This window comes from Cervus canadensis, chromosome 1 (genome assembly GCF_019320065.1).
Source record: "Cervus canadensis isolate Bull #8, Minnesota chromosome 1, ASM1932006v1, whole genome shotgun sequence".
Taxonomy (NCBI): Eukaryota; Metazoa; Chordata; class Mammalia; order Artiodactyla; family Cervidae; genus Cervus; species Cervus canadensis.
Genome location: NC_057386.1, coordinates 25,486,713 through 25,509,433, shown reverse-complemented (window position 1 = coordinate 25,509,433; position 22,721 = coordinate 25,486,713). Strand labels below are relative to the sequence as shown.

The following is a 22,721-nucleotide window of genomic DNA, read 5'->3' as shown; positions in this document are numbered from 1 at the left end:
GAGGTGCCTCTCTGGGTCACTGTCACTGGGAGGGTAGAGGTGGATGGATGTTGGCGACTCCTGCGGGAGCTGGGATCTGGGGGCAGGTGGGGGCTCAGAGGTGGGGTTTCCCAGGGGCCTGGGCCGTGACCTTGTGGAGGCAGGGTGTGGGCAGGGCCCTGGAGCCCCTCTCACATGACACCCTTGGGATGGGCCCCTAGATCTCGCTATCCTTGCTGGGCTCTCTTTCTGTTCTCAAAGAGCCCTGGAGGTCTCCGATGGGTGAGTTTTAGTGACACAGGCGACACAGGCCTCGAGGAGCTCAGAATTCAGCATTATTCATTCTTCTGACAATTAAGTCTCCAGCAAGCATCACTGCTATGCCCTGTGCCTGGGGCTGGGGCCTGGGAACTGATGTCTCAGTTGGGGGGATCATGAAACAAGTGAACAGACACTTAAAGAAGCATAGACTTTGTCATATTCTTCTGCTAATTATCACAGCTTTTTATGACAAGAGTGTTACATGCTCATGGTAAAGCATCAGACAATTTTAAGGATAGAAATGAATTTCTTTTTCTCAAACTTTGTCTTCCCCTCACCCCTACCATGAAGTTACATGCTCTTGAGGTGACTGTCATTAGAGAACTTTCTGGGTTGTCCGAGTGCTTCACCAGTACATCCATCGGCAGCGCCCTGTGTCTCTCTCCCCATCCCCATTTCCATGTTTCTCATCTTCCATCCCTGCTGTACATGCTGGTGCCCAGGCCCCATCCCCAGGGGCTTCATCCTATCTCCTTCAGTGGTGTTGGCTTGAGGGCTAAGTCAGAGCCTTGGGACCATGGAATCTTAGCTGTGGAATCTAGGAACGCACAGCCACCCAAGTTCCCAGGCAGTGGGCTCTGAGTTATGGTTGTGGCCTCTTTGGGACAGAGACCCTGGAATTGCAGAATTGGTGTATCTCAGCCCTGGCAGGTGTGTTGGATCTTTGCTGGGGTACCTCCTTCCTCAGCCCCCTCGGGCAGCAGTTGGAGAATCCAGATCTGGCTCCACCCTCAGAAATCCTAGTTCCAGGGGCCCAGGGTGGAGCCCTGGCTCAGCATCCGTGGGGAGGTCACCCTGCTGCAGTCAAACCTGGGCTGTCCATGTCCTCTGGGTCTCAGGGACCATGTGGTCCAGCATGGACAAATGTGCGGCTGAGGCCGGTGTGGTGCCTGACCCTGCAGGGAAAGCACCGGCCAGGTTGCTCCTCTGAGGCCCTGGGGGTGGTGGTGGGGGGGGGGGAAACAGGCCTCTGCTGGGGACGGTCACCCTCAATCTGCCACTGAACTTCCTGCTGGGTGCCTCCATCACTCCTGTCACCTGGTTTGGAGGAATCAGAAGGACGGTCCCCGCCTGGCCCCACTGAGGGCCCCTGTGGAAAGGGTCTGAGAGGCTGAGTTGAGAGGACTGCCCGGGTGATCAGCCTGAGCCTCAGCAGTCCTGCTTGTGAAGTGGATGTGAGCATCATGCGTCCGTCTGGGAATCTGTTTTCTTATCCCCTTTCCGCTCCAGCTCTGTGGTCAGGGCAGCCAGGGCAGCCTCCTCGCTCCCTGCCCCCAGCCCCTCTGCCATGCAGGCCGGAGGCTAACTGTGCCCATCACCTTGGCCCGCTGTGCCTCAAGCTGTCAGCAGCACCTGCCTGGCCAGGGTGGCCAAGTTCCCCCCAACCCCCAGCCCAGCTCCAGGAGCCTTCAGGACCGTTGGAGGGGATGCCTTCAGAAGTCCTTGGGGGCAGCCACAGAATGGCCTGTCCCCTCCCTGGGGGCTTCATAGCAGAGGAGACCCCAGCCACCTTCTTTCTTTCCTCTGCTGGCCCTGCCAGCTATAGCCTCAGGGCACTTGTGGGCTTTGTCCCAATCCTGTGGCAGATGCCCTGACCCTGAGGCTGCAGAGCGAGGTGACCAAGCTCTGGGTCCTTTCCTGACCCAGCTGCCCTCCTGGTGGGCCTCAGATCAGACACTGGAGGAGAGGGTGGCGGGGGAGCAGCACCCCTGGGAGCTGTGACCTGAGCCTGTGGTCGCAGTCTGCTCATCTGGGAACTGGGCACATGAGGGCAAGTGGTTGAACAAATCTGCACGGCTGACCTGTCTGCACTGCCCTGCGTGGAGCTGCCATCTCCATCGGTCAGCTAGGTCCCAAGGGGAAAATAGAAGTGGGATGGTGGGCAGCAGGTGGAGTCTGTACTACTTTCTTCCATAATAAGACAAAACAGACTGGGGGGCTTAAAACAGAGCAAGCTATTGTCTCTCAGTTCCAGGGCCAAAGTCTGAATTCAAGATGTTGGCAGAGTCGCTTCCTCCTTGAGGCTTCCTGGGGTTCCTTGGCTGGTAGACGTGTCCCTTCCATGTGTCTGCACATGGCCTTCTGCTCCCTGAGTCTTCTCTCCTCTCTAGAGGACACTTGTCATTGGATTTAGGGCCATTTTCCCCTGATGACTCAGTGGTAAAGAACCCGCCTATCAATGCAGGAGACTTAAGAGACATGGGTTTGATCCCTGGGTTGGGAAGATCCCCTGGAGGAGGGCATGGCTACCCACTCCAGTATTCTTGCCTGGAGAATCCTATAGACAGAGGAGCTTGGCGGCTACAGTCCATGGGGTCACACAAAGTCAGACATCACTGAAGTGACTTAGTGTGTATGATCCAGGATGATCTCATCTCCAGATCCCTTGCTTAATTATATCTGAAAAGACTCTTTACCTAAATGAACTCACATTCACAGGTACTGGGTGAACACGTAGTTTGGGAGAGCCATCACTCAACCCATTACACGTGGTCAACCTGGGTATGCTGCCCTGCGTCCTGATTTTTTTCTCCTTTAAGAAAAATATGTAGTTTTGGGCAATGTATCTTGGAGAGAGAAGCACATTCAGTATGCTTGGTTTGTGCTACTTACCAGTTGTGTGTCCTTGGGCAGATCGCTTGACTGTTCTGTGTCTCTATTTGCTCATCTGCAAGTGGAGGCATTGATGGTCCTCCTCCTCATCAGACTGCTGGGAACTCTCAGAGTAAATGCAGAGGAGGGGTATAGTAGATGGCACCTTTGATCAGTACATCCATGAGCAGAATGGTTTTACAGTCACCCGCATTGCATGCATTGGGCTGGATTTCTGGTTCACGAGCGGCCTCGACACCCCACATAACGCTGCTGTGATCACCTGGGTCCTGAGGTCCCTGTGCCAGGATTACACAAGCAAGAAGTCCGCATGTGGCCCTGCTGGGTCAGAGGGCCTGTGCCTTGGCAACTCTTAGAGCCACTAGCGATGTGCCCTCCAGGGTGGTCGCTCCCTGCCCCTGGGAGAGAGGACGAGACTCTGTCCTTGTCAGCGCCTCCACGGGCACCTTTCTCGTTTTAGAGCCAGTGGAGCTTTTCTTCCTGTTGAAATACCTTTCTGTGGTTCCCTTCCTGGCTGCTGCTAGCTCCTGCTGAACGCTTATTTCCTTAACCATTGTCCTTCTCCAGGTTGAGGTCTTTCCTGGTGCCCCTGCCACATGTGGCACCCTTTCTCATCCTGGTGGGTCCTCATGGTTAGACCCAAGGATGGAGAAGCAGCTGCCCTATTTTCCAGATGCCAACACTGAGGCTCAAAGAGCTCACATAGCAGCCCAGCCTCTCTCATTTCTAATAGTCCATTTGCACCTGGAGCCTGCAGGGCCTCCTCAGGTGTCTTGGTTTCCCTGCAAGCCTGCTGTCACTGGAGAGAGAAAGTTGGGCTTCAATATTCCTGTGCCCCCATCCTGGCTGCTTCCCTAGGCTGCCAGAGTCCCTTTGGAGATGGCTGATGTGCTGTTGAGCTGCTGGGATCTGCTGGCCTGAGGTTGCTGCCCCGGGAGCTTGGGTGTCCTCAGCCCCCTCCCTTGGCTCCTGATGACCATCAGGATATTTTGGATGCTTCAGCAAAATGCCTGCCTTGGCTGTGACTTCAGCAACCCATGGTGTCACTGGGTGCCTTTATTTCTCAGGAAGTGCTCTGATGTTTCACTGAGACTCGGCACCCAAAGATAATAATGAAGATGACTGTTTACTTTGGCTTCTGGTTCCAGGCACTGCGCACAGTGCTCTCCCGAACTTTGTCTCATTTAATTCTCAAATGTACTGGCTGGGAGAGGGGCAGGATTGAGAGATGAGGCACCAATGGAGGCAGGCGGCCAGGTGGAGAAGCGCCGAGGCTGGAGGCCCCAGGGCCTTCCAAAGACGTGAGGTCCTGTAGGAAGGCCACGGGTCCTGCTGGGCTCTCCCTTGAGGGAAGGCTGAGACCTGGGCTGAGGATCCAGGTGCAGTGTTGGGCATGAGCCAGGTTGGCCTGGATTTAAGTAGGGCTGCCCCTTGCCCTGTTTGTGGCTCCAGGCAAGTAGCTTCACCCTTCTGAGTCTCACTATTCTGAGAAACAGGGCGAAGTCTGCCCTTTCAAACGTGATTCTGTGTGCCAGGTTTTAGGAGTATTTCAGAAGCCTAGATGGTGAAGGGTTCTCAGCGGCCTATCCATTTTACCACTGGGAAAATTGAGGCTTAAGAAGGGGAGGGGCTGAATGATCTTCCCCCCTCCATCCCCTGAGACCTCAGCCACAGGACTTGGGGCTGGTCCAATCTCCCTCATCTTTACTCCCACAAAACTGGGATAGGAAGACAGGTCATTGTTTGAGCAACTGCTCTGTGCTGGGAGGCTCATGCAAGGGAAAGATTTAGGCCAGGGCCCTGCTAAAGCTCTCAGGGTAGGGATCAGGCCTCCTTTATCCTTTCCTTAGGCAGAGGGGAGGCTCCCATCTCTCCATCAGCCCCTTGTCCCGGGAGCCCTGACCCCTCCCAGGGCTGAGTTCTGTGCTTCTGCGTAGGTGGGTGTGTTGGACTTTCCGCAGACCTTCCCGTGAGTGCTGCTGAGAGGCTAGGATGCGAGGGCACAGGGGAGCTGCTTGGGGTGGAGCAGCACTGCCCATCGATTCACCCCCCATCCACTTCACTTTGGACCTAAGTTAAATGAATTCACGTGGCCTGAGTAGAAGTCCTCGGCAAGGACTGGGGCTGGTGGAGCAAAGAAGGTACCTCAGGGGAGGGGTGTCTGGCCCTGGCCCCACAGAAGGCTGTGGTAGTGCCCGTGCCTCCCAGGGTGAGTGTGCAGCCAGTGGAACTTAGAGAGCCCTTCAGAACCATCCCTGGTGCCCTGGTCCCCTGCCACCTGCTTCCTGAGCCTGCCCTGTCCCTCCTGGACATGCAGGAGATGAGATTTAAAGGGCATGACTGTCTTCTGCCCTGGTGCTTCATGAACCCCTCTCTTGCTCTGGCCCCAGACCCACCTCCTCCCTCTCCATCCAGAAGCTGCTATCTTGGTCCTGGGGCCCTGCCTCGCTTCTAGGCTCCTGGACTCTCAGCCGACAGTGTGGCCTCCTCATTACTGAGAAAATCGAAGAGGAGCCTTCTACTTGCTCCCACTGCAGCTCCCACCTCCTGCCACCTGCACCCCTTCACCACGCCTGCATCCCTTCCCTGTGACTTCCCACCTCCCGCCACCTGCATCCCTTTACCCTGCCTTCATCCCTTTCCTGTGACTGGATTGCTGTGCTCCATGTCCACTCGGCCCCTCCGCTCCCACCCACCCAAGGCCAGCGCTGTGGTGTCTCCTTCTCCCTGCTAAAGCCTTCTCTACATGCTGCACCCGTTCCTTCCAGAGGTGACCACTGAGGGCCTGCCATGGGCCGATGCTTCCTCCAAGCACCAGGACATACCAGGGGACAAAACAAAGCCCGGCCGACATCCGTTTGTAATTACAGATTCTCAGTGAACTAGGAGTCGAGGGAAACTTTCTCAACTTGTTAAAGGCAGCTACAGAAATCTAGAAGTGACATCCTACTGAACGATGACAAACTTCCCACTAGAATCAGGAACAAGGCAAGGAAGTCGTCTCTCATGACTGTTTTTCAACATCTTACTGGAAATCCTGGCTAAGGAGGTAAGAAGAGGAAGTAAAAGATATACACATTGGGGAGGAAGACATAAACTGTCTCTATCCACAAATGACATGATCATCTATGTAGAAAATCTGAAGAAATTGACACAAAAACTCCAGGAAGTATTTCCGTGCTCCATGCTAAGTTGCTTCAGTTGTGTCCGACTCTTTGCAATCGACCCCATGGACTGTAGCCCACCAGGCTTCTCTGTCCATGGGATTCTCCAGGCAAGAGTACTGGAGTGGGTTGCCATTTCCTTCTCCAGGGGATCTTCCCGACCCAGGGATCGAACCTGTGTCTTCTGCATCTCCTGCATTGACAGACAGGTTCTTTACCACCAAGCCACCAGGGAAGCCCATGGAACTATTTAGATTGGTGCAAATGTAATTGCAGTTTCAGATGTGAATTTTAAATCATTATAACTAGGTTCAAACACATCTTGATTACTCAAAATAGGAACCATTACAATCAATACATTTTTGCCAATGAGAAATAAGGAAATCAGTGTGTTTATTCCTGTAGCGTAAAAACCCATGTTTTGGGATTAGATGAACTCTTGGAAAGCATTTTCTGCCTCCTGTTGGTTGTGGAAGTGTTTTCCCTGCAAAAACCTGTCGAGAAGCTTCAAGAAGTGGTAGTTGGTTGGTGAGAGGTCAGGTGAATATGGTGGATGAGGCAAAACTTCGTAACCCAAGTTGTTTAACTTTTGAAGCTCTGGTTGTGTGGCATTCAGTCTCGTGTTGTCGTGGAGAAGAATTGGGCCCATTGCAGTTTTGGGTGCATCTCATCGATTTGCTGAGCATACTTCTCAGATTTAATGGTTTCACCAGGATTCAGAACGCTGTAGTGGATCAGATGGGCAGCAGACCACCAAACAGTGACCGTGACCTTCTTTTGGTGCAAATTTGGCTTTGGGAAGTGCTTTGGACCTTCTTATCAGTCCAACCACTGAGCTGGTCATCACCAGTTGTCATATAAAATCCACTTTTTGTCAGATGTCACAATAATCTGATAGAGAAATGGTTTGTTGTTGTTGCATAGAATAAGAGAAGATGACACTTCAAAACAATTTTTTTGGTTTTAGTCAGCTCATGAGACACCCACTTATTGAGCTTTTCATCTTTCCAATTTGCTTCAGATGCTGAATGACTGTTAATGGTCGACATTGAGTTCTCCGGTGACTTCTCATGCAGTTGTGAGAGAATCAGCTTTGATGATTGCTCTCAGTTGGTTGTTGTCAACTTGTGATGGCAGGCCACTATGCTCCTCATCTTCAAGGCTCTCACTTCCTTTGCAAAACTTCTTGAACATCCCTGCATTGTACCTTTGCTAGCAGTTCCTAGGCCAAATGCACTGTTAATGTTGCAAGTTGTCTCCACTGCTTTACGACCCATTTTGAACTCGAATAAGAAAATTGCTTGAATTTGCTTTTTGTCAAACATCATTTCCATAGTCTAAACTACATATAAAATAAATAGCAAGTGATGTCATTAGCAAAAAAAATAAAGCAAAATATGTGCATTAAAATGATGTATAACATAACCACATTTATTTAAGAATGTATTCCAATATCAGATGGCAAAGGTTAACAATGCAAAACTGCAATTACTTTTGCACCAACCTAATAAGCAGTTAAAGCAAGGTTGCAGGATACAAGGTTAATGTACAAAAGTCAATCACTTTCATATACACTAGCAGTAAACAAGTGAAATCCAAAATGAAAATCACAATACCATTTGTATTAGCACCCCGACAATGAAATTGTGCTGGGCTTAGTCGCTCAGTCGTGTCTGCCAGGCTCCTCTATCAGTGGGGATTCTCCAGGCAAGAATACTGGGTTGCCATGTCCTCCTCCAGGGAATCTTCCTGACCTAGGATCAAACCTGGGTCTCCTGCATTGTGGGCAGATTTTTTCACCTTCTGAACCACCAGGGAAGCCCATGAATACTGGAGTGGGTAGCCTATCCCTTCTCCAGGGGATCTTCCTGACCCAGGAATAAAACCCGGGTCTCCTGCATTGCAGGTGGATTTTTACCACCTGAGCTACCAGGGAAGCCCTCAAACTACCTAGATATAAATCCAACAAAACTCTGATGAATGAGATCAAAGAAAAGCTAAAATAAATGGAGAGATATTCCATGTACATGGATAGGAAGACTCAATATTGTTAGATGTCAGTTATTCCCAGCTTGATCTACAGGTTCAATGTATCCCAATCAAAAATCCCAGAAAGTTATTTAGTAGATATCGACAAACTAATTCTAAGGTTTATATGGAGAAGTGAAGGACCCAGAGCAGCCAACACACTATTGAAGGAGAAGAACAAAGTTGTAGGACTGATGCTAACTGACTTAAAGACTTACTATAAAGCTACAGTAATCAAGACAGTGTGGGATTGGCAACGGAACAGACAGATAGATCAATGGAGCAAAATAGAGAGCCCAGAAATAGACACACACAAACACAGCCAACAGATCATTGACAGTGGAGTGGAGGCAGGGGAGCAAGGATGGTCCTTCAACAAATGGTGCTGGAACCACTGGATGTCCACATGCAAAGAACTTAATCTGGACACAGACCACATTACCCTTCACCAGACTTAATGCAAACTGGGTCATCAATGTAAATGTAAGGCACAAAGCTATGAAACTCCTAGAAGATGGTGTAGGAGAAAACTAAGATGACCTTGGGTATAGTTAATGGCTTTTTAGATGCAATATCAAAGGCATGATCCATGAAAGAAAGAATTGACAAGCTGGATGGACTTCATTAAAATTAAATGCTCTGGGAAAGATGATGTCAATAGAATGAGAAGGCAAGCTTCAGACAGGGAGAAAATATTTGCAAAAGACACATCTGATCAAGGACTGTTATCCAAAATAAACCAAAAACTCTTAACACTCAGCAATAGAGAACAAATGACAAACAGACAATTAAAAAAAAAAAAAAAAACGGACCAGAGACCTGAACAGATACCTCAGCAAAAGAAGATATACAAATGGCAAGTAAACATATGAAAAGATGCTCTATATCATTTATCTTCAGGGAAGTGTAAGTCAAAACAACAGTGAGATACTGCTACATACCTTCAGAAGGGCTGGCGAGGAGGTGGAGCAACAGGAACTCTCATCACTGCTGATGGAATACAAATGGTAGAGTCACTTTGGAAGACACTTTGGATGTTTCTTATAAAACTAAACATATTTTACTGTATGACCCAACAGATACCCCTTGGTATTTACCCAAGGAAGCTGAAAACTTATATGCACACAAAACCCTGCATGCAGATGTTTCTAGCAGCTTTAGTGGTTATTGCTAAAACTTGGAAGCAACCAAGACGTCCTTCAGTAGGTGATGGATAAATAAACTGTGGTCCACCCTGACAGTGCAGTATTCTTTAGCACTAAAAAGAAACGAGCTTTGAAGCCATGAAAAGACATGGAAGAACCCAAATGCATACTTAGCCGTATGCGTGAAAGAAGCCAATCCCGAAGGGCTGCATGCTGTGCCATTGATTCCAGCTACCAAATGTTCTGGAAAAGGCAGACCTATGGAAACAACAGGCAGATCGGTGGTTGCCAGGGGTGGAGAAGGGGAGATGGATAGGCAGAGCACAGAGTTTTTAGGGCAGTGAACTGTTCTGTGTGATACTGTCAAGGCAGATACAAGTCTTTGTCCATTTGTCCAAACCCACAGGCCGTACAGCACCACGAGTGGGTCCTGATGTAACCTGTGGACTCTGGGTGATGTTGACGGGCCCAGGCAGGGCCATGGGTCACAGCGAAGGTCCTGCTGTATTGAGGAATATTGATGATGGGGGAGGCTGTGCATGTGCGGGGTCAGGGTAAATGGCAACTCTCTGTTCCCTCCCCTTAATTTTGTTGTAAACCTAAAACTGCTCTAAGAAACACTCTTGAGGAAAAAAGGAATCCCGGCCCTCACGTGTCCATGGGCGGCTGAGTTAGTGACCTGAGAACCTGTGAGAGGGCAGGGTCATCTGAGCAGAGATCCATGTGGACTTGGGGAGGAACCAAGAGGGGGCCTGAGGGGAGAGGCTGGGGTGGACACTGTTCACCGGGTCAGGTGTGTCAGGCTGCAGTCGGGTTCATGTCTCTGGTGTGTGCCCTCATAGGAGAGGATCGCGGTGAACTGAGGAGCCCCTGAGCCCCGCGTCGCTGGGAGTGCGATGGAGTCACATCGCCCACTCCAGACCCAAGCGGAGCCGCAGGAACCCTGGGTCCCACAGGCCTGGCACACAGTAGGCGCTCAGCGTGTGCTCCCTTAAGGGGCACAGTTGTGGATGTGTGTATGCCCTGCAGTGCCCGGTCCCCCAGGCGTGGGCTCCCCAGGGAAGGGTGAGTCCGCCTGCTGCAGGGAGGGCAGAAAGGCAGGCAGGGGACAGGAGCCCCTCCTGCGGCACCCCTCAAAGGCTGCAGCTGCTCCAGTGGGAGGCGGGGGCCCAGCTGGCCCCCCACCCCCTAATCAGCCTGTCAGCACTGAGGAGCTGGCAGGAGCTCCCATCAGCACTATGCTGGTGGCTGGATTTGGAGGGAGTCCAAGCCACCTGGCTCCCCTTGGCCTGGGGTGCGGGTGCTGTGGGAGTGCAGGGTCTCACGGACCCCCACCCTCCTTTCTGTGTCCCCCTTCTTACAACACAGCGTCCTCAAGGGGGAGAGCCCAAGCAAGTGGGTTCAGAGTGTAGGCTTGGGACCAGTCTTGTAGACAGGGTCAGGCTGCGTGAATGGTAAACAGTGTGGACGGACAGTGGGCAGGAGGGGTGCTTGACTGTGTGTTCAGTGGCCGTTCAGGGCCGTGACTGTGTGGAGGGCATGTGTCTGAGTGTGTAGCGGGCGTGAGGAGTTCGGGCACTGTGACCAGTGAAGCGGATGCAGCCGATGGTGCAGGTGGGGGAGAGCACACTGCGTGTGGGCAGCACCTGAGGGTTTGGGCCCCGCTGCTCCGTGTATTGTGCTCAGACCCTCAGTAACTTTTAGGTCCCGGTGCCGTCTGCTGTCCCCCGTCCTGCACTCTATCCCAGCACCTCCCCAGCTCATGGGTTTTCTGACCCTGTCACCCCTCTGCCCCCCTCCCCAGCGAAGCTTCTGCTGCCTTGGGCTTTCATGGGTATTGATGCATGGCTTCCCTGAGGTGACCTTGGGAGGGGCCAGTGCTCTTCTGACCCCGTTTACAGAGGAAGGCACGAGGCTCAGAGGGGTTCGGGGACTTTCTGGGGCCTGAGGTGTCCCTCTGAGCCTCTGTCTAGAAGTCTGGCTGTGGCTGACAGAGAAGCCTTCAAAAGCCTGGCTTCAGGGCCCCAAATGGTCTGTCCCCACATCCCTGGCTATTTTCAGGGCTGGCCTGCTCACTTCACCCCCATGCTGCCCTTGCTGATGGGCACAGAGTCTCTGCAACTCCCTTCCTTTGTGCCAGGCCTGGTACCTCCTCTTCGTTGCTTATCGGGCCATCACTGTCTGCTGGCTGTTGACCTGGTGCCAGGACCTTTAATGCCCCTCTGGGGGCCTGAGACCCCTGAACCGGTGACCTGTCAATAGGAGGTGGAGGCCTGAGTGGCAGGAGGCTGGTGGACCCTGGACAGGGAGGACCCCCTGCCCTGCCTTCCACAGCTGGTGGCTGAGTGCCCACCGCCAGGTTCTGGGCTTGTCCCTACAACCACTATACACAGCAGGCCACAGAGGCCCAAGTGCAGCCTTCTGCTTCACCTTCCAGCCTCCACTTCTCCATTGAGGGCCTCTATTGGGGCTAGAATGTGGCTTCCCTAAGCTTGGGGCTGGGAGTGCCACCAGGGCTCAAGGGGGCTGTTGCCACTGCTGGTCACAGCCTACAGAGTCTTCAGTGTTCAGAGGCCACCTTCCTGTGCCTCAGTTTCTTCTCATGTCAAAGCAAGACTCTTGGGAGGCTTAAGGGAGAGCATAGAGATAAAGTTCTGGTGGGCGTGCACACTCATTTCGGGTTCTGCACACAGACATCAGCCCTCGCTCCTGCCCGGCATTGTGCTGGGTGAGATGAATCAGATCCAGAAACTCAGGACACCTAGTGTGGCCAGGGTTTGTGCAACACAAAGAAACCCAGGGGCCGTGGAGGGTGGGGGTGGCCCCAGACCCAGGCCGAGGGATGAGGCAGAATTTGGCCGGTGGCTGGCACCCTGCCAGTGGGAGCTGCTAGGGTTCAGCATTGCCAGAGGCGAACCATTGGAAAACATGCATTCATCTTCTTTCCAGCAACCCTTTCTTGGCCCTGCTGGGGCCACAGAAAAGGGCTGCCTGGTCATGCTTGAGGACTCCTGGGGCCTGGCAGGCCTGGAAACAGACCATGAGCGCACAGCATGGCCAATGCTGGAGTGAGCAGGTCCCTCCTGCTGTCCCCCTGGTGCTTGGCACAGAAATGCTGCTGCTGCTCATGATGGTGATGGTGGTCACTCTTCTCTAGGCTCTTTATGAACTTGTCAGTCCTCAAAGCAGTCACGTCTGAGCTTCCTCTGGGCCTCGTCTGAGCTGCAACCCTAGGATTGCACGTAGTCAGCACACAGGCAGGGTTGTGGACTGGCTGGGGGAGGGGAGGGAGGGGCCGTGCCCTGTGGCTGGGGCACTGCGGGCCCTCACTGGGCCCCGAGGGGAGGCCCAGGTGGAGGAGTCCCTTAGAGGTGTCTGCTGCCCTGACCTTGGGGTCGAGTGGAATGAGGAGCTGTTTGGCTCTCAGGCCCTTGCTGAGGCTGGAGTGGAGTCCGGCAGACACCTGGACAGGCCTGCGGGAAGGCAGGGAGACCATGGCTCAGAGGGGCTGCCAGGTGCCTAGACACACAACCAAGGAATCAGAGATGGAATCTGAGCCCAGAATTGGCACAATGCGAAGCCCATGCAGCTCTGTGGGTCACTGGTGGGCTGCTTCCCGCTTTGCAAACGTCGACATGAAAGCCTCTACCCTGTGGCCACAGGCTGGGTGGTGACTGTGTGAAGGCCCGGTGCTGGGCCCCATGTCTCAAGGGCCCAGTCCCCCTAGAGGGCCTGTGTGCACCTGTCTTACAGATGAGGACACTGAGGCCCTGAGAGGGGCCCGCACTGCCCTTCGGTAGCCAGAGTTCTAGCTGGCTCAGTTCCCAGGGTCTCAAGAGAAGCCAGGGATTACAGGATGCCTGGGAGATGGGCAAGGGATTCCCGGAATCCCCCATCCAGTGCTGCTGTGGCCTGGTGAGGGGTCCCTTGTCTGTGAGGGTGATGGTCAGAGGTTAGCAGTAGGATGCCAAGCCTCTTCACACTTGTCCCTGTGCTGACAGCTGGGCCCTTGGAGGCACCGGAGCCTGGCAAGCTGGCCTCCACAGCTGTCTGGAAGGTGGGCTGGGTGTTGAGGCAGGGCCACCTTGAAAGGTGAAGGGGCTCCACATGGCTTCCGCTTCAGGTAGCAGTGGGGACTGGCTATGCTGAGCCATTCTCTCCCCCCGGGGGCTGCTCCCTGCACGCACCGGAGGGTCACCAGGGCATGGATTGGGGCACATTACCAGGCAGGGTCATATGTCTGGCTTCCCTTCCTGGCTGCATGACCGTGGGCAAGTCCCTTCTCCTCTCTGAGCCTTAGTTTCCTCTTCTGTAAAACAGGAGTCGTAATGAGTCCCCCGCCTCTGGGACTCAACTGGGGAGGTCTGTGCTGGGCAGCGAAGGCCCAGGCTTTGGGGGCGGCCTGGCTGGGGGTTCGTCCCCAGCTCTGCATCTTATAGGCCTTGGAGAAGTCACTTTAGCCCTCAGTTTCCTTATCTGCCCGCTGGGGACGGCAGCAGACCCTCCCTCAGAGGGCTTTCTCAGGACGCAGTGAGCCGGCAGGGCAAAGCCCCTGTAGCAGTGAGCGGAGGTCTGGCCCAGGCTCCCGAGCAGAGTGTGCGCACCTCGACTCCGCCTGACGCTGCCGGGTGGCTGCCTGCGGGGAGCGGCGCCCGGCTGGTTCCGTCTGATGAGATATAAATAGCGGGCAATGTTTGCGAGCAAGGATCCGCCTCCCTCCCCAGCCGGCAGGGCAGCGAGGCTGACGAGCTGGTCGTGGGGACGGGAAGGGGACGGGAGCTCGTGAATAAATCATCACACGACCCGGGTTAGTGCCCCGGCCTCAAGGCGGCGGTGCAGTTAGCGCCTCAACAGGCGGGAGAGGGTGACGCGTGCGGCTCGGCCCGGCGGCCCTGGTGTGCCTGGCGTCTGGAGCGCCCTCTCCTGGGGCCCGGTGAACCTGCAGGGCGGCCCCACCCAGTCCCTGTCCCTGCCTGCTGCCTTCCCGGGTGGGCTCCCGGGTCTCCGAAGGGACCCCACACCACCGACTGTCTGCCCACTGGGTCGAGCACTCGTGTCCTGGCTCTGGCAGCCCTCACTGGCTCAAGGACAGACAGGCCAGGCTGTGAGTGGAGCCTGGGCCAAGCCTGGCCCTCTCAGCCCTCCTGCTCCTCTTTGTGTTCAGTGGTTTGAATTTTTTTTTCTTTTGAACCAAGGCTGCCCCAGCTTAGTCAGCTCTGCCCCATTACCAGGGTGACCAGGCCAGCCATCTCCTTCACCCCACAGCTGCAGCCAGGGTCAGGTGAGGGACTTCAGTGCATGCACATGCATGTAGCCTGAACATGTGTACATGGCTGTGTCATACCTCCTACACATGTGTGTACACACAGCTCACACATACAGATACATGCATGCAAGAACAGACACATGGAGACTCACCCCAGGGTGTCCGGCCCTGGCATGATGGAGGCACAGATGTGCCCTCATGAGGGCACAGCCCAGGCCCCTTTGCTGATGTTCCCAGAGGAGCAGGGGTGTGTAGATGCTCACCGATCAGTGTGTGAGCTTTGTTTCTCGTGCCCTGGTCTCTACATGAGTGCCACTTCTGGCCACGCAGCTGTGTGATGAACCATAGCACCCTGTCTCCCGGCCCCTGCAGCCTCCAGCTCCCACAGCACCTGCTTCCAGCACTGTCCTTCTCTGGTCACCTCCCAAGTAAACTGCCTGCTCCTAAACCCTCCACTCTAGATCTGTTTCTGGGGAAACAAACTGGGGCCACGTGCATGCACACCCTGACGCTCCTGAAGTCACATGCACCCACACCCCAGGCCGTCTGTCCACGCAGGACGTGTACACATGCTTGTGCATACCTTTGTGTGCTGGACTGGGGTCTGGGCACTGTGCGTAGACTAACAGGCAGGCAGTAGAACTGGGTCCCTTTCACAGATTTGGAAATGAGGCAAGGATTAGTCATATAAACACACAGCTCAGAGGCAGAGGAGGGTAGGCTGGAGCCGGCGAGGCTGGGACCGTGTGCAGGAGGATTCCCCAGCCCTGGCTGCTGGCAGTGCTGACAGTTCAGATGAAGGTGGGAGCAGCCTCCCCATCCCTTGGCTTCTGGTCATGTGCTCCAGCCCCTGGGTACGCATGACCTCTCCAGGATGCCTGGCCTGAGGATGGCACTGACTAACCTGTAGACTTGGGGCAAGGTCTCTCTGACCCTGTTGCTTCCTCTTGGGGCAGAGTCTCAGGATTGTTGAAAGGTGCACACAGTTGGTGCTAAATAAAAGTTCCAGGTAGGAGAAAGCCTTTCCTGGGGCTCTCAGTGGCCAGCCTTCCTGCTCTTGGGGAAACCACCCCCAAAATCTACCTCATCTTCCTGGGCACAGGCTCAGAGAGGGTCAGTGGCTCAAGGCCACACAGCACAGCTGGGCCTAATACGGTCCAGACACCAGGCCCCTGTCCCCTAGTCTTGGGCTCTCTGCATCCCCTGCCTTCCCACAGTACTGGTTTGCCATGAAGGAGAGGCAGCCAGGGGAAAGCTTCCTGTAGCAGGCAGTCCTGAGCCCCTTGGAGAAAACTGGTTTTTCCTGGAGACATCGGGGCCAGACATGTGGTCAGTGCCTGAGTCTTGGTTTCCATGGCCCTGAATCTGGACTCCAGTGATTCCTACCCAGCTCTGGTGAACCAGCTGTGTGACCCTGGGCATGGTGGTCACCTGAGCCCCAGTCTGTTGTGACTATCCAAAGGAACCATAGTGTGAGTGCAAGTAGCACGTGTCACAGTGTCCACGTGGGTGCACAGTTCTAGTTGTTAGGGTTGGAAAAGCGTTTGTGGCAGAAGCCAGTGTGAGGCTGTGTGGGTCAGAGGGTCAGATGCCCTCTAGCTTGCTGCCTTCCCACCCTGAGCCTCAGTCTCCTCGACCAAGGCAGGATGTGGGAGTGTTTCTCCAAAAGCCATTTCTGGGGCGTGGATTGTTCTTACTGCTGGCAGATGAGAAAGAGGAGGCTCGGGTGCCCCGGCACACGCAGTTCTAGCCCCGCTGCCTCCCTCCAGTTCCTTGAGCACAGGGAGCGACATCCCAGCCTCAAGGCCTTTGTCCTTGCTCATATTTCCAAGAACGCTGCTGTCTCCTGCAGGCCTCAAGTCCCATGTCACCCCCTCAGAGAGGTCTTCCTGTGGCCATTCTGCTTCAGGTATGACTCGGTTCTTTCCTCTCCAGAGTGGTTTTTGTCTGCCTTGCCCCCATGCAATCTTGGCCCTGAGCACCATGTCTGCATACAGTGGAGGCCCAGGCGGTGTCTGCTGAGTGAGTGAATGCCCTGTCCATCGAGCAGGCGGAGGCCTAAGGCCTCGGTTGTGCTCCTGGAGCCCAGCTCTCCAGAGGATCCTGGGTGGAATGATGGGTCGTCCGGAAGCCCACCCTGTTCCTGGACTCCTGATCTCAGAGCACAGCCTCAGGCCCATCCCAGGGTGAACCCTGGACCTCAGAGGTCTGTCAGGCCTTCCTGGTGAATCTTCTGTTCCCAAAATAAAGCCAGATTTACAAGATGAGGATGGAGAGAAGAGGAAAGCTGAGAAAAACTGTCCCTCTGCTCCCCTAGCAAGCGTCCAGGTCCATGGGTCACTGAGGCCGGGAGTCAGGCCGTGTTCTGCCTGATCTTTGGCTGGAAGGCCTCACACTGTGCCCAGCCTGCCGTGAAGCAAGGTGGCCCTCGGTCAGGAGGGCTCCTTAGGGAGGAGGTGGCTGGACGCAGAGGGACAGAGGCCAGGTCGTGGGTGCGGGGCTTGGATCTGCTGCTCAAGGCCTGCCGATGGTGGACACAATGCTTCTCTCTGCAACTTACTTCCTCCTTGCTCAAAGACATGTGGGCCATCTCACCTGGACTGTTCTTGGGTGCAGTGCCAGGCACTCAGCAGAAGCTAGGCATTCGATTCCAGGGTTCTAAGAAATGTGCTGCTGGGACCTGGCAGGGAGCAGCAGGGGACCCAGGGAAATCTTGAAAGGCTTTGTAGAGGAGGCATCCTTGGAACTTGAAGGATGAAATGCAGAGCAGGGCTTTCTGAGATGAGGGTCCAGCCCAGGCTGAGGCTCTGGGTGTGGACATTTCTGAGACGTCACCAACTGAGGATGGGAGGTTCACATTCCCACTGTGTCCTTTTCTCTTGTTGATTTATAAGAACCCTTTATATACTAAGTATATCAGCCCTTTCTATAGCAAATGTTATCATTTACCTTTCGTTTTGCTTATAATGCATTTTAATAAGCAATATCATGAATATTTTTATGGTGGCCAATTTTCCAACCTTTTGTTTCGTGGCCTTTCACGTCCCAGAGTGTTTCTTGTCCCTTTGTCTCAGGTCTCTGCTCTCCTGCGCACACTTAGAAAATGTTTTGAGACTTAAGTTGAAGATTGACAAATTACAGCTGTAAGTAAAACAGACACCACAGTGCCTTTGCTCACTGCATGGGCCCTCCCATTCTGTCTATCTGCTCTCCCCTTCCTGCTTGGAGTGAAGTGCAGTCCAGGCCCTCCCCCTTCAGGGCGAGTCAGAGGCTCAGAGATGTGGTGGTGGGAAGGCGTGGGGGGACCAGCATATTTCCAGCTCCATGTATAACCTGATGAAACCCATCTTGACCACATGAAATAGATAACATTCTTCATCCCATCTCACTGGTGAGAAAACTGGGCTCAGAGAGTTATATGACTTGCTCAAGGTCATCCAGGAAGGGACAGAGACAAGAGTTGAATGCAAGCCATACTGCCTCTGGTTTTATACTTTCAGACTCTTCTCTGGCACCCCATTGACCTTGGGGTCAAGTCCAAACTCACTAAAATGCCGTGCAGGGCCTCTCAGGACCTCTGCTTCTACATGCATTGGTGTGAAGTGCGCAGGCACTCAGCCCATCACCTCCCTGCTTTTAGGGTCTCTTTCTACACCCTACTCAGCCCCAAATCTTTAGGATTCTGAATGCAGTTGCTGGAAGGGCCAGCCCCCTTGCGTGTAGTAGGAATAGAGTTCAGAGTTGGGCGAGGTTTGCCCAAGGCCCGGTGTGTGAGGAGCAGAGCCCATGTGCACCCTTCTCTCTGGAGCCCGAGTGCTTCTGGCAGTGCTGTGGTCAGTCTCAGCTGGGCCCTCTCCAGGGAGTCCCCTGCCCCCCGACTGGGTCACACTCTCTCCTGGCCTCCAAAGGCTCTGACCGTGCCTCTGATGCTGCCTGCTGTGGCTGCTACCTAGCTCGCTATCCTCCTGCTTGATGAGGTGCCCCTTGTCGACAGACACTGCTGGTCCCTCACAAAGCCCCTGGTGCCCAGCTGAGTCCAGCAGTGAGCGAGCCCTCAGGAAAGTTTGCCTCCCAGAGGGAGGTCCAGAGAGGGATGGGGGCCTGTCCTAGGTCACACAGTGACTTTGAGCAGAGCTGGGGGCCCCATGAGTAACCCAAGCCCAAGACACCCCCGGCTCCACTTGGCCCTGGGACCCAAGGAGGCCCAGGGATGGGGCAGTGGCCATTATAATGGCCACTCTAGCAAAGGGCACCAGAAGCCTCTGTCCTCTGCTGCTTCCAGGGGCCTGGGGCCAAGGACACCCTGTCTCCCTCCTGCTCCTACTCCTCGTGGAAGGATGTTCTCAAGATAAAAATACCCTCGGAAGTATTTCCTGGTGCCTGGCATGACCTGTCTTCCACACTGGGGGCCAGAACTTCCTGCCCTGGCTTCACCTCGGTGCTCAGAGAGTGGACATTTATCCCTCCCGGCCACTTGGCTCAGCCTAGCCTGTGGTCAGTGCATCCAGCCCCTGTCTCCAGGCCACGGAGTCTGAGGGGCCTGAGGGGTTGTGGTCGCTCTGGTTCTTGTAGCTGGCACTTACTGGGCACCCTTGCCAGAGATGACACCCTGGGCACAGAGCTGGGGGGTGGGGGCAGGGCGGCCAGACCCAACCCCTGCAGAGCTCAGGCCTCTCCTGCTTCAGTGCCTGTTGGGTGCGTCCTGAGAGCAACACACCGGGCCACACAGGAGGGTGTCATCCTCTTAGAACACTGGGACAGTCGGCATTTACTGTGCGTCTGCTGCATTGGACACCCTCTTTGTAGCCTCCCCATTTTGCAGATGAGAAGCCTGAGGCCCAGGGAAGTTCCCACTGGGAGCTAGGGGGTGATCAGGCCTTGAATGCTGGGCTGAGGCTCGCTGGTCCCCAAGCCCCACCCTCCAGGCGATGCTGTCATTGGTGAGGACGGTGACTGCGGTGGTGGACCCATGTGGTGCCCGGCTTGTGCCCAGTGCAGTCCCCCCATGGCACTGGAGCACAGCTGAGCAGGAAGGGGAAGGGACCCGCCCCTGACTGACAGGGCAGTCCTGGGGGAAAAGCGGAGGGCTCCCCTCGCTTGCTGGGAGGCCGAGGGACAGTCTCGCTGTCACGTCACATCATCCCCGTCAGCTGAAGACCCTGCCCCTGCGCTGACCTTCCCTGTTGAGGACTGTGGACCCCCTCCTCGGGAACATGTTTAGTGAACCTCCGAGGGTTGGGGGTCACATCTGTTTCATGGGCTATGGCCACTGCAGGGGAAGAGCTGCCGCTCACTCTGTGTCTTTGTGACCCGGGGCAAGTCCCTGCTCTGCTTGAAGGCTCCGCCTCCTCCTTGTGGAGCTGGTTTTGCTTCCCTCACAGGAGAAAGCCCATTTTAGGGAGCAGGGAGGCAGAGGTTGAAAGAGCCCTGGGCCGGCAGGCCGAATGACACCAGGAAGTGGGAGGCAGGCGCTCCTCCGTCTGCCCTCCCCATGGCCAGGTGTCATCTCCCCTGCTCAGAGTTCCAGCTCTTGGTGACTTCGCTCTTCTCAGCCTCAGTTTTCCCTTCTATCCCTCAGGGTGGGCTGTGAAGGTTGGAGTATCACTGAGGCCAGGAACCCAGCACCCAGGGCCAGACACAGTGGGTGTCCACTCCAGGAGAAGAACAAGAGGTCAGAGGCCCTGGAACTGGTCCTCACTGTCAAAAGTCAAGCTGCCTGATGGGAGTCTGGGGTCGAGCCTCCATTGGTTTTAGAGGGGCCAATGGCAACGCCCCTGGCTGCTGCTTTGGGAACCATGAGGGATGGGGAAGCAGGGGGCTGAGGGCTGGGTGTCTTGAGGTGAGCCTGGAGTGAAGGGAGACCAGCCAGGCCACCTCCTAAAAGCTCGAGCAGGTGTCCCGAGCCAGGAAGTGACTCAGCCAAGGTCATACGGCTGGTGGCATATGAGGAGAGGCAGAGTTGCAACTGAAACTGGGTTTGTATGCTTCTAAACCCACCACTGGTGCTGCCTCAGAAGGCTTGTGATGTGGGGCTGACTCACCACCAGTTCCCTTAATCCCAGCTGGAAGATCCAGCGTGACTGTGGACGCCCGCCAGTGGTGGCTGCGAGAGAGTGGCCTGCATGGGCACCGTGGCCAGAGGACATCTCAGGTGGACTCGCCTCCAAAGACTCCCTGATGCCTCCGTCCCCCTGCTCACTGCCCTGACCTCAGTGGTTGGCGTGCTGAAGGCTCTGCAGGTATCCGGGTGCACAGGCCGCACCCTGAGGTCCTCAGTGACTGAGGAGAACCACCATGGTGCCCCTGTCTCTGCAGCAGGAGCAGCAGTGACTCCGACTTCATAGGGTTCCAATGTCATGAGGCTTGCCTGAGTTGGTGTCTGTGAAGCACCTACCAAATGTCTGGCATGCAATAGGCATTCAGTAACTGTCAGCGGTCACTTTCTCTGGGGGCCCACATCATACTGCCTTTCTCTGAAGGGTTGTTATGAACAGACTCACAGGGTCCTCCACCTTCCATGGGGTCCTGGGAAAGCAAGCAGAAGTGGGGGTTTGTGTGGAAGTTTATAACTGTTTAACTCCCCACACCAAGGAGAATGGTAACTGTGCTCTGTCAACCTCAGGGTCTTCCAGCCACTGAGGCCTCTCCAGCTGGTGGGGACATGGCAGCCACTGCTAGTGCAGCCTTGAAGACGATCACTTGCTTGGTGAGCACCGTTACTTAGAAGATAGAGTTCCAGAGGTAAGATTGGGTCATGGATGTGCACCTGTCCACCCAGTCATCCTTCTATCCAGGCACTCATCTCTTTACCCACCTGCCCATCCACCCATCCGCCCACCTATGTGACCTCTCATCCACCCTCTATCCATCTTCCATCCATCTAACTCTTTATCTACCTACCCAACCCATCCAGCCATCCTTCCATCCATTCACCTCCCCTGCCAGCTATCCAGTCAGCCATTCATCCATCCATCCATCCACCCACCTACCCATCCATAGATTCATCTGTCCATCTGTCCTTCCACTCATTCATCCATCCGCTCAAACATCCATCCACCCACTCTGTCCATCCATCCATCCATCCGCTCAGTCCATCCATCCATCCACCAATCCACTCAAACATCCATCCACCCACTCATCCGTTCACCCAACTCATCCAGACATTTCTCACCCACCTAACTGATCCACCCCTCTAGTCATCCTCTATCCATCCATCTACCTGTCAGCTCCGTGTATCCATCTACACGCTTGACCACCCACTGGTACATGTAACAATCTCCTCATTCATTGATTCAGCCATCTCCTCATCTATGCCTCTGTTCAGCAGCTTATTCCCTTGTCTTTGTCTGAGCAGCAAACATTTACTGGGTGCCCGCTCTGTTCCAGGCCTTCCTCAATCTCTCTGGACTTCTGAGATTGGCCAGAGATGGGGCCAAGGCAAAACCAACTCTCACACAAGGTGGAAAAGCACCTTCTGGTCCTAACAGAAGAAGCCCAGGGCTGGAGAAACCTAAAAGGGCCTCAGGGAAGTGGTGGGCTTCCACTGGTTCCTAACCGATGGATTTCCAGCATTCCCATTAGCTGTGATTTGGAGACCGGACCATGTGGGGTGAGGGTCACCACAGGAACATCAATAAGGAGCCTGTTGCAGTGTCCAGATAGGAATGCCTGGACAGGAGGGGTCTGTGGGCAAGGAGTGGGTGGATGGCTTTGATCATTCAGGAGATAAAATGCACAGGACCTGGGGAGGGAGTGGATTTGGGGGCTGAGGAGGAGGGAGGTGGCCAGGCCTGTTGCTGGGGTGACTGGTGAAATGACTGGGCTACCCAGTGACCCCATAGGGTGCTGGGAGTGTGGGGAAAGAAGGAGACTGAGGGGAGGGGCTAAGCTTTGGAGAAGAGGAGCAGCCTGTTGGCTCTGCAGTGCTGGGAGGACATAGGGGTGGTGAGCTAAGGGTTGGTAATCCCTGCTGTGGAGCAGCCCAGAGGCCTGAGGAAGGCCCAGGCCTGAGGGGCCCTGCGAGCTTTAGTAGTGCAGGCACCCCAAGTGTGCTCTTTGGAGTGGGGAACTGCTCCCTGGCTTGCCACTGCACAGGCAGAAAGACTGTATGTTGGTGGCTGGAAACTGGGCAGGTGGGCCTGGAAGTGGGGAGGCCCCAGGGACAGCTGAGCGTCGGCCAGGCCCATCACCAGTACACAGCTCTCC

General features: G+C 54.8%; 1 protein-coding gene across 4 annotated transcripts in view; it reads left to right on the top strand.

Moving 5' to 3' along the window:
- The window catches only part of KCNJ12 (potassium inwardly rectifying channel subfamily J member 12), a 37,677-nt gene that overhangs the window by 5,725 nt on the left and 9,231 nt on the right, over nucleotides 1-22,721 (top strand). Inside the window, exons 2-3 of one of the 4 annotated variants that reach the window (XR_006270088.1) lie at nucleotides 5,784-5,962; nucleotides 7,099-7,432. The exons of 1 other annotated variant lie outside the window; for it this stretch is intronic. The gene's annotated coding sequence lies outside the window, so the exon portion shown is untranslated. Of the gene's footprint in view, nucleotides 1-5,783; nucleotides 5,963-7,098; nucleotides 7,433-21,138; nucleotides 21,258-21,657; nucleotides 22,126-22,721 lie in introns of those variants that run through there. 2 more of the 4 variants (XM_043472153.1, XM_043472162.1) reach the window with 2 other exon arrangements.